Source organism: Carassius auratus, chromosome 30 (assembly GCF_003368295.1).
Source record: "Carassius auratus strain Wakin chromosome 30, ASM336829v1, whole genome shotgun sequence".
Lineage (NCBI taxonomy): Eukaryota > Metazoa > Chordata > Actinopteri > Cypriniformes > Cyprinidae > Carassius > Carassius auratus.
This window is the reverse complement of record NC_039272.1, coordinates 1,125,040-1,143,212: the sequence shown is the minus strand read 5'-3', so window position 1 is coordinate 1,143,212 and position 18,173 is coordinate 1,125,040. Positions and strand designations below refer to the sequence as shown.

The 18,173-nt window shown below is 37.6% G+C and overlaps 1 pseudogene; it reads right to left on the bottom strand.

Moving 5' to 3' along the window:
* LOC113048764 (autism susceptibility gene 2 protein homolog) overlaps nt 1–17,877 on the bottom strand; it is a 246,532-nt pseudogene extending 228,655 nt beyond the window's left edge.
* Nucleotides 17,878–18,173: the final 296 nt, after the last annotated feature.

Genomic DNA, 18,173 nt, shown 5'->3' with positions numbered 1-18,173 from the left:
GCCGTCAGAATGATAGTCCAAACAGCTGATAAAAACATCACAATAATCCAAAAGTACTCCAATTAACATCTTGTGAAGTGAAATCTGTATGTTTGTCCGAAACAAATCCATCATTATGCCATTCAAATTTTTAATTGCTGCTTCCGGCTGAAATATGAGTCCATAAAATATGAATATAAACGTGCTTCCTCCCAATAATAATTTTTTACAATTATTTGTTTTCATCCGATTACCCAAAGAAATAATCAATTAATAATAATAACAACAACTACAACTAAAATCATAGATTACTAAGATAATTGTGAGTTGCATCATTCACATACACATTTACTGTATGTTCATGAAATAGTTTTGAGGCATGAGGATCAGGTCACCTCAAGTTCAGCGATGATCTGCAGCGAACTGCCTTGATTTCTCTCGCTCCTTCAGTCAAGGGCCAACACGAGATAAGTGTTACAAAATGTCATTATTCAAGGATGCTGGTTGTTGCCAGCAAGTGTTTTCTTTTCATTCAGGGTTAGTACAGTACGCATGCATGTATGTGTGTGTGTGTGCTGCTTATCATGTGGATTTTTGCCATATACACCCCTCCTCAGACTGTAAAAGAGAAGGAATTTTGTATTCCCTCCCTGATGCATGTAATACATTTCTTATTGTTTAGAATAAAATAGCTCATTTGCAGTTCGCCCATCAACAGACCAGCAGAGATGGAAATCAAAACCCACATCACACCACAAGTACAGCTGGGAAACATCTTACAGGCCTGACAATAAACATGAGAGATGACCGAGACAAACGCGGACAAAATGCAATCAAGTTTAGAATTAAAAAAACAAAAGGAGGTGAGAAGGTCTCCCAGTACAGCTCTTTCTCGACCGCATCAGGAGACAGATTGAGAGAGATCCAATGTATGATCAAATCTTTCACTGGCAAGCAGTTATTAAATATTTAATTTAAGAACAAAAGCAGAGTCGTGCAAATGTACGGACAGGTAAATCTCTGGACATGTCAAGAGATACAAGGTACTGTATAAAGATACATTTATAATTTTAAACTGTTTTAGGGAGTGACGTGGTACAATACTTTGCTTCTCAAAGTGTAAAGCCTGAATAGCACAGAGCTTTTTTGTGTTTGAAGATATAAACTTATTTATAACTAGATAAGTCAACTCAAGCGTCTCCATGAATAAAATAAAAACATAAATAAAAATGAAAAATTACCAGAATAAATTTACATTGAACTACTAAGATCACTAGATTAAAGCTAAACAAATAAAGGGCTAAATATTTGAAAAAGAAAAAAAATAGAACTAAGGCTGAAAAAGAAACATTAAAATAAAAAGCCCTTTCAAAATAATAAACATTATAAATATGATATTCTGAATAAAATAGTTTTTATTTGTTATAATACAATAAATAAAAGTTAATAGATCCTATAATAGTATAGAAATAACACTGGTCTACACTCCCACAGTAAGTGAATGCATGACTGCATGTGTGTGTCAGTAGGCATGGCATGTGCTTAAAAACAGCCATGCTAAGTGTCCCACACACACACACACACACACACACACACACACACACACACACACACACACACACACAGAGAGAGAGAGAGCGCTGAATGTTAATGCTTCTCTGCCCTTGGCATCTGGAAGTTCGATTACACTGAAAGTCAAGCGACTGACAGTGAGCGCACAGAAGCACTGATAGATAGAAAGAAACACAACACTGCTCCACTAACAAAGTCAAAGAGAAGGACAGACGAGGAGAAAGAGAGAAATACAGACCGATGACATTCAACCTGCCAAAACGGTTTCTGGATGTCAGTCTGGCAGCTGCTTCAGAAACAAGCTCACACTCGTACTAGCTAAAACAATCGAAGATGGATTGAACATGGACGTTTGGAGAAAGGCAAACAGTGCATCACTGGCAGTGTTAGGCCAGAGTAGAAAATCTTATCGCCACACTTAGCGGCTGACATAACAGAGACTCCTGTTATTACACGTCCTGAGGCTATTTCAGCTGTCAATCATCTAGAGTGATGATTATGAGGTCACATGTTCTGTTTTAAGTGTTTCCACTGTAGCCACTAACTATGGGCTCAGTGCAAAACTGTCATTTCTGTACAATTGCTTTCATGTGACTCATGACTTTTGCAAAATATTGTGCTGTATTAGAGAATCAGATGTATAACTTTAGCGGATATATTTCTGGGTGCAACAACCTAGTCAAAAAACAAATGCATTTTTTCTTTTTTTTTTTTTTTTTTCAGAAATGTATGCTTTTATTCTGCAAGGATGCACTAAATTCATTTTAAAAAAATAACAGTAATGTATGCATTACAAAATATTGTCATCTTCTATAAACTTTTTCTATTCATCAAACCGTGAAATATTGAAAACACAACCACTTTCAGCTGTAAGACATGTATCTTGAGCAGCAAGTGGATGAAATGAATGATAGTGTATCTGTAAAATAATCTTCATCTTTATTGACAGAAATAAAACTGCTAAATGAACCAGTCTTTATGTTGATAGTCAGCTATAGATTATATAATATTATTTCCCACTAAACATTCAACTAATGTTGTCTTTAAAAGGTCTGAACTTGCAAAAATCTGATTATTCATGAACTATAGTGTTTCTAAAGGAAGACCTTTAACCTTTGTTCAAAGCTCAAAGACTGGATCGTCCCTGTAAAGCTAAAAGTTGCTCCGCATAGGAAAGCATCTGCTACATGACAAATCACTTCCATTCCCGCTCTCCCAACAGTGTACACAATGAACCAATTACTTTATTAAGCCAAGCATAAAATGGCAGTAAATAGTATAGCCTCAGTATAAACACACTAATAGAGCGGCTACTAGCCTCAAGGACAGAAACCGCTGCTCTGGTGTCTACGAGAGCAGAGGAATGCCGGGTTCAGCAGAGGCCTGTTTGCATGCAATCACATCTGTCATGCTTGTGCATTGCTCTCGTGTTTCCTCTGAGGGAGAGAGAAAAATAAATCTGACCTCACAGTTGCCAAAACAACCATTTATCAATATTCATTAGAGATTTCTGCAGTGGATGCAATGACACACACACACACACACACACACACAAAACTGCAGTTATCAAGCTGTGCATGTAATGCAAGACACTGCGGAGATATAAAAAAAGAAAAACGGCAGAACAAAAAGCCTCAGTAGCACACAAGTCTAGAATGCCTTCTAGGCATGAAACAGATTTGAATCTACTGATGCACAGATTTCCTCTCTGCTGTTTTTCTTTTGTTTGTGAGGAGCAGTAAAACAACACTAAATGCCATTTAGAGGAGCGTCCTTGTCGTTTTCTCGGCTGTGCCCTGCAGAATCTCTCAGACGTTGTTGGTTTTCTTTCACGTCCTTTTTATCTTTGTCATTCACTAGCATGCATTACGAGGGTGAACACACGAGCACACAGTCATGCCAGCGTTCTTCTGAATACTGATTGAGAGGAGGACTGAATAAAAATCAGTACAGGAGAGAGGTGTGCGTCCCAGGAAAGGTCATCCATCGCTTGACTGGGACCTCTGATGACCTAAACCAGAGGACTGCATCAGCAAGCACAACATGAGCATTTCTCTCTGTGTGTGTGTGTGTGTGTGTGTGTGTGTGCATTTGCGTGCTCTGCCTTGGCTGCACGGCTGAACTTGATGTAAATAAAGCACTTTCTGCTATCCCAGCTTATTATGCAAAGAATATGTCTAATCATCCGTACGTTGATCTACCCGATAAGCATAAACAATGATATTATTAATCTAAATAAAACCAGATATTGCTAAGTGCAACTGTCGAATCAAAAAGTCTGCTCCACACAAAATCATCTTGTTATCTGGTTTGACTACAAGATGCTTTTAAAGCACATTTGGTAATGCAAACATGCATAAACCAGCTTTATTTTCCACCAAAATAAAAGCTTGATGGATTCAAATAATGTTTGAAAATGAAGACTGACATGAAAAGTAATTTTAGAGTTATACTGTAAAAAGATGATGATTAATAATAATATTTATAATTCTTAAGTACTGTTTTTATTTTAGTTAAATAGTAATAATTTTTTAATAAGTAACATGTATACATTTATCAATACTACTACTACTACTACAAAAAAAATTATGATAAGAACCATTTATATTTTTAGCAATAATTAACAAATATAAATAATCATTGTTATTTACCAATAATAATGCTACTATTAATAATAATAGATTATATTATACATTATTATTTTTATTATTTGTAATATTGATGTATAGATTAAAAATTTGGGAAACATTGCACAGCCCTACAAACAAACATAGCAAAGCAATTGTAGCCAACCAAGATGATTAATGTTTTGAATTTGGGGTGGGATCTGATTGGCTAAACTATGGCAGACAGTGTGAGTTATTTGGGGGGGGGGGGTTGCTGTTTGAAAACGGTCATTATTTTTTTAAATTATGTTTGGTGATAGCACTATGAACTAGTTCACTAAAAATGACCGCTTTAACTCCTGAGGGCCAAAAAAACAATACTCAAAATAAGTTACAGATCACGTTCTAAATGAGACTTGACAGTTCTTACAGTCTATCATGTCTGTAAACCATAGAAGAGAATTCAATATATTTTGGTGACTAAAGCAGTGAGAGGAAGAACTGCTAGATTCACTAATGCTCCACAAATGCATCTCTAGGGAAAGCAGAAGAAAATGAGAGGATGTAACACAACATAAGGATGTGGAAAGCACATCCATGGATCTCGACAAAACAAGTACGGCTTTCATTTAACAGAATACTGTTAAAGAATATTACTTAGTGATACTAATGATTTGTTCACAATTCAGACTGCTCCAGTTCAACTTCAGAGGAGGAGACCATTACGAGCAAAGCTACTGTAAAACTTTGAAGATATTCAAAAGGAAGTTTAATGCCTAGGAGGTGAGAAAATTACATCATTTGAATTACTGGGTGAACTGTTCCTTTAACGGTCTCTGTTGCCTTGCTCAGTAGCACACAGCACTTTGCCTTTTGAAATAAATCTATGTCAAGTTTGGCATCTTGTCAGGTTTTCAGTTGCAGACAGTATGCTCGGGTTTGTTTGTTTGTGTGTGAGTATCTGTGTGAGTATGTGGGTAGACGAGAGCAGAGCACTGCCGTTTTTAGCAGCCTGCTAACAAACTGATTATGTCTAACAAGATGTTTTGAGAGCCATCACATACATAAACACACTACATGAGGTGCTTCGAGAGAGAGAGAGAGACAGACAGCAACAGGAAGAGAAAATACAGCAGGCGACAGAGGAGAAAACTCTGCTGCCGTTGCTTTCTGATTACTGTAGAACTGTTTGAGATTTCCATATGCAAGTATAAAAACTTTCCAAAAGTTTTGCGATCATATCTGTTCTAGTCAAGTCCTTAACATTTTATCATTTCAAGAGCAAGAAGATTAATTTAAAGAAACAGAAAATCATGTTTGGTGACAGTAAGGTTTTTAAAGAAGTCTCTCATGCTCACTAGACTGCATTTACTTGATCAAAAATACAGTTAAAACCATAGTATTGTAAACTATTATTACAATTTTAAAAGTTACCTATTTTAATCTATTTGAAAATTGTATTGCTGTGATTCAGCTGAATTTACTCCAGTCTTCAGTGTCACATGATCTTTAAGAAATCATTCTAAAATCCTGATTTGCTGCTCAAGAAATATTTCAGATTATCATCTTTATCAAAGTTGCATAATATTTTGTGGAAACTTTGATGAAGTTCTGACGAAGCTGAACTTCTGACGAAGTTCAAAAGAACAATTTCTTTCTTTGCATCCTCATATTAACTAATTGCCACGACTTTAGTCTTAGTGTAAACAACCAATTTTACTTTTGTCTGCCGAAGAAAGAATCATTTGATCATTTGGGTTTGAATCACAGCTAGAGGTCGACCTGAAAAATGCCAAATATCGGCCGATATATCGGTTTTGGCTCTCACTCGCTCTCTTGTTCGTCCTCGTCGTTAACAGTTCTGTCTTATACGGATAGAAGTCTGTCTAATAATTTAGATAGAACGGGTAAACAAAGGAATTAATGTATACAGAAAGTATTATAAGGATTGCTTTTATATTAGGCCTATTAGTAATAGAAAGGCAAACATTACTTCCTTTTTATTATATTTGTTTTAAATATTTATTTGTGAAAAATACATGTCATCTAAAGTATACGTATGGTTTATTTTACACATTTATTTTTTAATCCATTGTCAAATGATTTCAAATTTCTTCAATATTAATAATAATCTTTTTTTTTTAATAATATCGGCATTATATCGGCTATCTGCCCCCCTGATTTCCAAGATATCGGCATCGGCTGTAAAAAAAAAACACATATCGGTCGACCACTAATCACAGCATTTCATACTAAGGGATTATAAAACGATTAAAATCTAAGCATTTATCAATCTTGTCATGCTTACGGCAAGTATATTTAAGCATCAGATTTCCAAATGAAAGTTCACTCTCTAACACTTTGGTCTCAGGAAACTTGACACGTGAAATTCAGTCCAGGACTCTCAGCAGAAAGCAGCGCCCAGAGAATTCAACAGTGAAGTGATTAGTTGTGTATACATTTTAAAAATGCCCGCAATGCGGTCAGCACCTCGGATCACAAGCCAGCAGCCTAGAGAAATTCTAGCAAGATTTCAAAGGACCAAACGCCACAGAGGCATTTCATAGCTGTGTGAAGCATGTACGTGCACCACACCCATGTGTCAGCAGGGTTTGGAGAGATTATTGCGGGGCTGGTGCCAACCACCCCACCTCCCCTTCTCCATGGAGTGCAGACCGACAAATAAAATAGGTGTTGTGTAGTACAACATACAGCTAGGAGTGAGAATCACAGCAATTTCACAGCCTAAATAGGCATGCTTTGAGCTTTTCCAAAAACGTCAGGTCAGGAAATCACACAATTAGTGATTACTTTAACCAAAGCTTTGTTAGATCTCTCTCTGGCTCTGTGAAGCGTTAAGGAAGTGGCGTTGAGACAGAAACACTATTGTGCTTTCTGCACTAAACAATGGCTGTTATTTAGCCTGTGGGGTCCAAATGCGTGTTAGCTCATTTACTCTTTACGTCTGCCAAAATTCCTGATATGGATCCTATTACAAAACCAATAAACAGCCAGACAGTGTGCCAGTTCTGAAGCGTACAGAATAAACCTGCCCAAGGCACGGGCTGCGGGAGTCCAGCGTTTCTGAAAAGAGAAGTGAATGGCTCTTAAGACTTAACCGAGGTGGTCTTCTGCATCCTCTAGGAAAAAAGAAACTGCCAAATCAAAAAGTATCAGCCAGCCATAATAACAAAACAATCCCAACAGTAATTTAATCATTCAACCTCCACTGCACTAAAAAAGGTGTTAAAGTGGTCATGAACAATTTAATTCGGGAAAAAGAATTGAAAAGCGACATTCGGAAAATTAGATGCATTAACTATTTTACAAAATATTTAGCTATAACTGCTCAAAAATAAAAGTTGACAACGGGCAAGAGATCACATAATTGACAAGCTAACTTAGATTGGTCACACACGCACTGTTTTTTTTTTTTTTTGTTTTTTTTTTATTAGCGTGCATTATTTATAATCTTTTAGAACTTTTTTTTTATTTTTAGATTTTAATATTTTACAGAAATGTTTATTTTCAACTATCCATTCATCAGTGAGAACTGGAAAAAAAAAAATTTGATTTTTTACTATTATTTCACAGTAATGCCATTTTACTGTATTTTTGATCAAATAAATGAAGTCTTGCAAAGTATAAAAAAAGAACAGTAGTGTGATGTTTGAAAATTATTGAAAACTATATTAAGACTGGCTATAACAACTTTTTTAAAAGGCTTATATGAGTTTAAGTAACAAATATAGGATATATTGCATAGGAAACAAAACAAAAATAAAAATTCGCAATCTTTTGAATTTAAAGACTATGAGCACATGTTTTACCGTTTCAAAAAAAAAGCATGTATTGAGAAAAAAACTACAAAAACATCTTATTTATATCTTCATGGTTATGAAACAATGTGGTTACATATTTCACATTCAAAAACGTTAGCCAATCCAAACAGTGCCTTAATCAGCTTTAATACAGTCCAAAAGTCCACCCATGTGATAAAGACCAGTTAGCATGGGCTGTTTAATCCTCTTGTTAGAAGCTTTCACTTTCACAAACACCAATCTAGAAGTAAAAAGCACTGCCATGAATTGGAAAGCTAGCAGACAGCTGCAGGTATTACAGACCTTATTGGGTTAAAGGGTCAAGGAAAGGACAGAAAGCGGTTATAACATTAAATTAAAATTTTTGATTCAAGAAACATTTGCATTAAAAGTTGACCTTGAGGAAAAATGACAATGATCAAAAAATGTTTATGACCTCGTTATTTCATGATGTGGCATTTATGAAGTGTGCTAAATCCACATCCATCACTGCTGTCATCTGATGTCACGTCACTAAGGTTAAAACATCGGACAGAAAAAGACAATTTTCCACTAACAACTGGAATACAGTTGACTTGAAACTGACGCCAGTCAAGCACAACAGTGTCCCTCCCCGCAGACTAGGGTGTTTTTCTTTTATTTCTAGTGAAGTGTCACTCATGTGCTGTAGCAGCAGTGTGTGTGTGTGTGTGTGTGTGTGGGCATGTGTGTGTAGCAGTGTGCTATTTCCAGCCTCAACGCAGCCAGACTGTGAGGGCCTCTCTGTTGCTCAGTCGAAAAGCTACAACATCAACATAACAGCTGCTCCCCACAAACACCATTTGACCATGTGAAAAACATGCTGTATAGCCTCTAATGGCATTTACATGAAAAAAAGAAAAGAAAAAAACAATGCCGTAGACACACAGCACTGTATTTACAAGATAAAAATTTCAATTAGATATACTAAATGCTACAAAGTCATGTCAATGTCAATGGTTTCATATTTTAGAAACCAAAAATATTTCAATAAATCAAAATTTAACCCAAATAGAAAGTGTTCTATAAATGTACTTAACATCAGGCCATTCGATTGTATATTAGTCTCTTTATCAGCCTTCCATCACTTACTCCCCAATGGATCCTGAATGGGTGCCGTCAGAATGACAGCTGATAAAAACATCACAAAAATCCACACGCAGCTCAACCTACAGCTTTTCACTTCACAACACATTAACTGATGGACTGGATTGGTGTGGAACACTTGTGAAATACTGTGATGTTTTCATCAGCAGTTTGGACTCTCATTCTGACGGCACCCATTCACTACAGTGGATCCCATTGTGAGGTGTTCTAATGAAGATGGACTGACAGCGAGTACATTTTCAGTAGACTTCCAATTGTGGGTGAATTTTTCCTTTAAAAAAAAAAAAAAAAACACATTCAAATGTATTGATATTACCATGGATTGCATAGGCCCAACAATATGCAGAATAATTAACATGACAGACTTGTAAATGCTTAAACAGCAGTGAAAGTGTCATCTGCAGTCTGCATGTTTCTAAATGACAGTTGAATTGCAATAGGTTCATGCTCTCAGCAGCCAGTAATTCACCACACACAGCACAATGTGGTCAGCACAAATCATGTTTATCCTCTGTAAGTGAACCCATATTTAATGTTGTGTGGTTCATATTTCTCTCAAAGAATGAGGCTAGTTTTAAGTGAAAGACACATCCGTGATGAAAAACAATACAGTATTATTAGACGTGTTTCCATAGATGATAAAAAATAAAATACATAGAAGGCCCTTTACTACAATAGTCCAAAAATAATCACTTATTTTAAATGTACCATAGTGATTTGGGATTAGACAAAAAGGCGGTTTGGTAGATGAATTTATGCTGTACTCACTCATTATATACATTTAGCAAATTCTGAACGCAGTTCAAGTAACATAGTGTTGCTTTAACAGAGCCACTGTTCTGAAACACACAATGACTTTGTTTACATAGTAATATTTGCAATAATCAGAGTACACGACACGAGAAAACCTCTTCATTCCAGTTGACATGGCATTTTAATTTTTCTGATTATTAATGTTAATTATGCATACTGCACAGCACAAATAAACTTGCATATTTATGTATGTTACTGGCCACTGTTTATTGTGATTAAAACAGGCATGCACCACATAGATTAATGTCATAATGGTTACTACGATAATGAGATTAGTTGCATTATTTTGATCGTTTGCATTATGAGGGTGCATGTAAACACACTCAATGACTCTGGCACAATAATCCTGTTCTAGAATGTTAACATCACACCTGTAAGATTGCTGGCACATGTCTTTCCAAGACATCAGACCCCCATCCAGAACTTGCCTACAGACAATAAAACCACATTTACACTGGAAGCAACCAGCATGGACTCCCACTGTGACAGCTTGAGGATGTCTACTCTGGAAGTGTTGATGCTGCACGTCAATGTTCACTAACCACAGATCATCGCCACGCTCGAGACTACACTTCAGCAACAGTAAAATGGAAGAAGTAGCGTTTATATATTTTTTCAGCATATAAAAATATCTGTACAGCCTAGGTCTGCACTATGAAGTTACGCAGTAATAGAAAAGTTAGCCTATATGGGTATGCTTTATCTGTCAGTTTTCTGGAAAGGTGTGGCACCATAGTTCCACCTCTGTTCTATAATTCCTACTTATTTCTAATTCTGTACAAGCATACCTACTGTATCTAATCAGAATCTAAGTCTCCACTTAACCATTTAAAAGTCTTGGAATCACGGGGGACGAGTTCGGTGGAGAGTTCCAGAGAAAAGCAGCTCTGGCTGTTTTTGGCTCATGCTGGAGGAAATATGATTATGCAGAAGTGGAACGGTTTCATCAGCACCTGGAGCGGTGCGTGAGAGGGGAGGTTAGGGCCGAAAATAGGGGGGGATTTATGAAGTGAGCACATACTTTAGCCCTGGCAGGAAGTCATTAAGCTGTAAGCCAGAATACAGAGTGAAGCACTGGCATCTGAGCCACTGCTGCGGCCGTAGCTTTAAACGCTACAGTATATGGTTCATCATTTCAGCCATCTTTTAGTCAAACAATCAAGATGACACCTCTTGAACCGTCAGCCAGCGGTGGTGGTGAAAGGGCAGCGTGGTCGCTCAGCTTCCGTTTATGTGCTGCTGACGCTGGCTAATTCAGAAAGATGTTTATACGCAGTGTGTTATTCTAGACAGAAAAAGAAAGGACATCCCAGCTAACAGTGAAGGTTCTCAGAAATGTACATTCTGGCTATTCTGGTTCACTCAAAGCTATGAACAAATGTTTTTTTTTTTTTTTTTTTTTTTTTCAATACCACTGATAGAACGTATGTGCTCTTTAAAAATGTTCTTATAGTCTTAGCACAAAAAAACAAAACAAAAAAAAAACACTATATACAGATTCATGCACCTTTTAATTTCTTAATATTGAATATAGAAGTGACTGTTAATGCAACCTATTGACACTTTTTGTTCAAACAGAAAGCCAATGTCAAAAAACCATTTGACCACTATTTCCAGGGCTGTTGAATGCTTGAATCTGATTGGCTTATGAATGTTCCAAAGCATGCAGTTATTTACTGGGAAATGCACAGATAAAGTAGTTCCAGGCCGGTCTTGATCGCATTAAATGCCCATATCACTTCGCCAAATGATTTTTTTCATTTAAGGGTCCTTACCGCCTACAGCAGCAAAAGAGCCAAAACACACAACAACACTGACCAAGCAAATAAATATAGTAAACAATACAAAAACAACAATATTGCCACAAAATTACGTTTTATTATGTATGGAAAGCACGGTCTATTTCTCCCGCTCTCTATCCCTTACAAATGCACATACACATACACACACTATGGACACACACGGAAACATGTTGCCAGCTATGCTTTGGCGATTTCATCAGTAATAGCCTAGCAACTTCACAGACACTTAATATATCTCTCAAATACAACATCAGAAAAATGTCTTGAGGTGGTGACCATAGGATAAGCGGAACAATGAAAATACTGCACACCCAAGATGTATCATGCATTATTTTCTAATAATTCAATGGTCCATCATCAATTACTCCTTGATTTATTTATTTTTTGGTGTATAAAAATGACTTTTGCAAAATGCAAAAAATGCAAAAATGTATTAAATGGAAGAACATTTTTCAAGAACTCATCAGATCCAACAGGACAGAGAAAAACATTTTTTGCAATGGGTCTGATGACCTTTCCTGCTAACGCTAAGCCAATCAAGATCCAGGTTAACTCTGAAAAGGTTACATAGGCATTAGGCCTTTCATTTCACACCAATCAACAAAGCGTAAATGTACTAAGACATACTCGGGCAGGGTAGGAGTGTGAGAGAGCAAGAAAGGCCTCAGAGAACCTCTCCCATCTCCATATCTTATTTCAATGTGGGAATAGCACTCTCAGCAATTATTGTTAGTATCAGTCAGACCATAAAGGCTTCTCCCCGTGGAGCCGACGCAGCTATCTCACGTTCAGAGCAGGAGCTTGTCGACAATTGTTACGCTAATTGCTTTCACAGCAAGCGTCATTTATAAAGAAAACATGCTCTTAGACACACACACAGAGGCTCAACATATAAGACTACACACACACACTTATTACAGCTGTGCCAACTAGTAGCAATAATGAACATGTGTGAGTAATACTGAGAGCGATTTATCAGAAATGATTATGTCGGCAATATTGAATAAAGAAACAATGTGAACATGGTGATGGTTTTAATTTGCTTTTTATTTGACCATTAACTTTAACATTTAACTATTTCTGTGAACAAGTGAATCGATTTAAAACAATTTAACAATTAATTTGCATCGAAAAAAATAGTTCCCTGCAATGCATTTTTTCATGTTAAAATGTTTTAGTAAAACTATACATACTGTATGTGCTCTTCACTATTTATTGTGAGAGCTCAACTGTGATATGAATTTATGAAAAATAAATAAGCAATAATTAGCAACTTCAAAGTCTTCAGGCCTTGTTTGATATATTTGGCCGACAAACCTGTGCATATAATGATTTGAAACTTGTTTAGAGAAATTATTCGTCAACACCCAGAAACAAGCCGGCAAACCACAACCACAACTCAGAAAACCAAAAGCCCTGAAAACGAAAGTCAAAACAGGCTCCAACACGTCGGAAACAAGTTCATAGCAAACACTTCTATGATGTCAGAGAGAACTACACAAGTCAAAAAACATAAATATGCTCATAAATCATAGCAGGAAAACATATCTTCAAATTCAACGTGCAAGTGTTTAACAATAATAGTTTTCACAGGATGAGAAACTCGGACTAGGGAAGCTCTGCATGTTTGAAAAGAAAACACTATTACTTAATGAGCCAATTATGACTCCTCTCAATTTCTTCCCCATTATTTTTATTGCAATTTTCAGAGGAGCACTAACGCTAGTCAGTCGTTTCGGTCTTCCCTGAACAGATTTCTCTGCCAGCGGGTGCTTCGTGAAAAAAAAAAAAACAACTAAATTGCCAGAAAATAGTACAAGTGGAAAATAAGGTGAATTTTCAAACTTGGCCTTGAAAAGGTTTATTGCTTACTGTTTACAGTCTCTCGCAGAACATTGTGTTGACTAGTGTCGAAGTCAAACAAATACTAATGAAAAACTATCACCTCACCTCGATTAAATCTTTAAAAAAAAACATAATAGGTCACGGTTTTCATTATAATTCCCTGATGTCTACCTCTTCATCTCCAACACTCACTTGTTCACTCTCTCCGAGAGACAAACATGCAGAGGTCAAAAAACATCCATCTCTCCACCCTCCTGTCTGATTTGCAATGTATTTAGAACAGTTATCAATATAGGTTTGACACCTTTAGACCCGGAAATGTGCAAATATAGACAAACATGTTTTCATCATCATTCTCATATCTTAAAAGGGGTCATGATGAGACATTAAAACATCCTTGATCTTTTGACATCTGACTGGCTCTAGAACAAGACACTTATAAATAGTTTTACATCATTGAACCACAGGCCCATTAAACTGATATTTATTCACTTCACAAATAAATAGTATACTATTGTATAATGCCTTGTGACTATAATTTACAGTTTTGGATGATGTTTTACAAAACACTTAATCATGTGCATTAACAAGGGGCCATTTAAAAAGGAAAATGGCAATGTAAAGCAATGATGTCATGTTAGCCAATCGGTGGCTGTTTAGTGACCTTTAAAAAAAAATAAAAAAATAGTAATGATTTTTACACACACAAACTTCAAGTAAACCTCACTGAACATTCAAATAGAAAATAAAAATCCATTCACGATGACTTTAAAGAACTCACCAAACTGGAGCCGTCACATTCCAGTACAATGCTTTATCGAAGGCACTTCCCAAAAAATCCTGAGTTTCCACAATGATACCATCAGCCTCGACTTTGTTTTAACTATTTATCACTGAAAGTGATGTTCATTTCTGTGTCAGTGAAGTTGTACAGTCACGATGAGACAAAACAGAGATCGGATAACACAGAAATGCAAATGAAACGCTTCACAATAACATAACATATCATTATACAATTAAAAAATTCCAACTTTTCCAACATCCTGTTTCCAGCAAAACCACACACTAACACAAGCCTCCTCGTTCTCATGAGGGGGAATAACTGCAGCATTCGTATCAATTAAGTACTTCATTACACAGAAGGTTTTAAAGGGCTGGGAGGCATTATGTAATTTTGCTAAATGCATCTCAAAGCTTTTACCACACCACATCACATCCCGCAGCTGACATTTCAATCTCCCCGGAAAATTCATAGACACAGCAGGTAAGCGGATTCAGAAGCAAATCATCAAGTAGCAAACAAATGCATCGGATGGATTTCTTTTCCTTTGCCAGATGGAGAGCTCTGCTCACTTAACTGTTCATCAGACATGCAAAACACGAGGAAAAGTTCACAGAAAGATGCATTTATCTGCAGTGGCCTGAATTACGCTGCTCGTGTGGGTGGATTCTCAAAAGAATCATGCCAACTAGAACATCTGCTAAATCCTTATATTAAGTGATGCGCTATGAGCAACTTACATGAGCAGAACTAGTCTCTAAGGCTCAGATCTTTACTGTTATCAGTGTTTGTTATCAAAAATGAATGCATTTATGAAAATTTAACCCGTTCACATCTGCAAAGCAGAAAATTACCACTCAATTAGCACATTAATGTTTAAATGAACACAACCTGGCTTTTTTTATATAACCGTAACACATAAATCATTCACTCTCGGAAGGTACTCTGTCAACTGTTTTCACAGTCAATGTAGAAGCATATCTCTGTTTGTTTTTGTGACTGAGCCCTGTTTTACAGCTCACTGCTCATGTTAGGCCAATGTCATTTGTCATGAACGTACCCACCCAGGCTCACACTCACTAACCAATAACCCTCCACTTCAGCGGACTATACAACGCTCCACAAGGCTGTTTGGACAACACCTATGATGTAAAGCCGTTGTTCACTTGCCCTTATTAGCTTCTCTATTGGTACAACATGTTTAAACACACTTGATGAATCAATGATCCTGTCTGGAACACACACACACATTCACTCTATGAAGGTTTACAGTAGTTCCCCTTGACTTACGGAAGCAAACAGGACATAATGCTGGTGATTTCTGTTTTGTCAATATCAAAAACGAACACAAAATGACTAGATCGATGTTGAACTTACTACTTTACGGTTTCTGATTAAAGAAAACAAAACAAAAAGTAGGGCTTTAAGTTAAATATCTATGCAGTGTAACTTGGATTACATAGAAATCACAATTATCTTTCTAGCTAGTTTGCTTTAAAATATGATTAATATTTTAGGTACACATTAAATAGCCAATTCAAAGTCAGTGTGGCACCCAACAAGTACGAAGCCATATTTGGTCAAAAAACAACAACAAAGAAACAGATATAATGGAGTTCCTCATAACTGTGTCAAGGGAGGTCATTGGGTTAAACGAAATTATAGATCACAAATTTAACCTTAAAAAAAAAAAAAACTATTGCTGTAGGTCAAATGAGTAACCCCAAAAACGTCTTGATATTACATTAATTACAATTAAACTCCCAAGTACATTATTTTACTTCTCTTCATTAACAAAATAAAAACAAAACCATAAAAACCACAACTTCCCAATATGTCATGAATCCTTCAAGCACTTAAACACATGATAAACTCAGGTCACTACTGAATTCTCTCTATTCAAAGCTCAAACAGACCCTTCATAATGTTCACTGCCAAACAAACAGCAACAACTGTGTGACCTCTGTGACGTCACGACGGGAACTATCACTGTATTATGACGTCAGAAAACGCTCACATGGAACGGCACTTCTGGAATGCGACATTGCGACGAGAGCAAACACCTGTTCAGCACACGGCGAGCAGTTATGTCATAATCACATTAATAAATAATAAACTTAGACGTGGTTCGAATAAGAAACCCGGTTCTTACCTCGAGACGGTCCAAACTGATGAAACTGGCTATAGCAAATCCATCAATAATATCCTCCTCTTGAGAACCAGACTCGCGTCTCTTCCTCCGGGGGGGTCTCGGGGTTTTGCTCGAGGAGGTCGAGCGCGGGGGAGCGTTTTTACCGGGACTTCGCTCCCGTTCGGAACCAGACGAGGGGCTCCGATTTTGGGTTTCCCCGGCGCGCGCCTCCCGTTTCCGTCCCCTCTCGCGCTGCGAACGGGATCTGCGACTCTGCTTCACTTTCCCTTCCATTTTAAAATCGGTGCGATGTCCTCCCTCCGCCCCCCAGGAATTTTTTTTTAATGACACTCGATCACGTCTAAACCAATCGATTCCACACGATCAATAAAACGCACCCATAGATACTGGAGCCTGTAAACAATTTACAGTATGACCTTGGATGTTAAGATCCGTAACGTGGTAAACAAACAAATGTGATCATGCAGGTTGAGCCGTGTGTGTGTGTGTGTGTGTGTGTGTGTGTGTGTGTGTGTGTGTGTGTGTGTGTGTGTGTGTAATCCAAAGCACGGCGTCACAGGACCGAAACGCCTTGCTTTATTTAAACAGGTGCGAAATGGGTGTTTAATTACGGTCGCGTGGATTCCAAGCGCACGGCAACTTTGTTGCAACAGAATACAACAACATCAGTGTGTATGTGTGTGTGTGTGTGTGTGCTGCAGACCGCACGCTGGATTCACGTTGCTGGCCCTGCTTTAATTTCCACCCGATCCATGACCCGCTGTGCCAGAAATAACAAAATAAGCATCCGCGTGTTTGTCAAAGAATCCACGGAAAGGAACTCATGCATCGGCAAGTTTCAATGTGAAGAGACGCCACGGAACCATCCGAGACGACACGGTCCGCGTCCAGCTGAGAACACTGTAATATCCCCCAGAAATCCTTCTTCAGCACACAATCCGACAAAAACAAACCATATCCAACCAGGAAAAGAGTTCTTTATCCAGCGGAGAGTAAGTTGAACGCCTCCATTCCTGAACGCTGTCCGCGCGCCGCGGCTGAAGGGAAACGTCGGCGTGTTTGTCGGAAAACGCGAAGCTTCGCTCAGTGGCTTTAAAGAGACAGCGGATGATTCACATCTCCTGTTCCCTCTGTTCTTGCTCGTCAGATATCGCACTGCGAAGTGTAAACGCTCGGAGTCTTACAAACTGACGTACTTCCGCCACTTCGGCGATTGCCAGAGGAAGTGAGCTGGTTTATTATATTACTCCTAGGAACTTATTTTTTTGGTGGCATGTCATTTGCAGGGTGTTTCACGTCTGTGACGTCCGCCTGTCAGCGAGAGACAGATGCTCATCAGTGCAGCTGCTTCAGAAGCCTCTTCTCCATCATACAGTTACACTGAGAACTTGTGCATCATCTGCCTCTCTTACACATGCAATTACCTTTAACCTATAGTTGCAATTAAAACCGTCACCTCATTTGAGTTTCTGTGGCTCAAGTGGTAGAGCATTGCAGTAGCAGCGCAAGTTTGTGGGTTCAATTCCCAGGGAACACAGGTTAGGTAAAAAAAATTGTTAGCCTCAATGCACTCGCTTTGGATAAAAGCGTCTGCTAAATGCATACATTTATTACACAGCATTTCTGGATTCTATCCCCATTATTCCTATATATCTTTCTATACACATTATATCTATC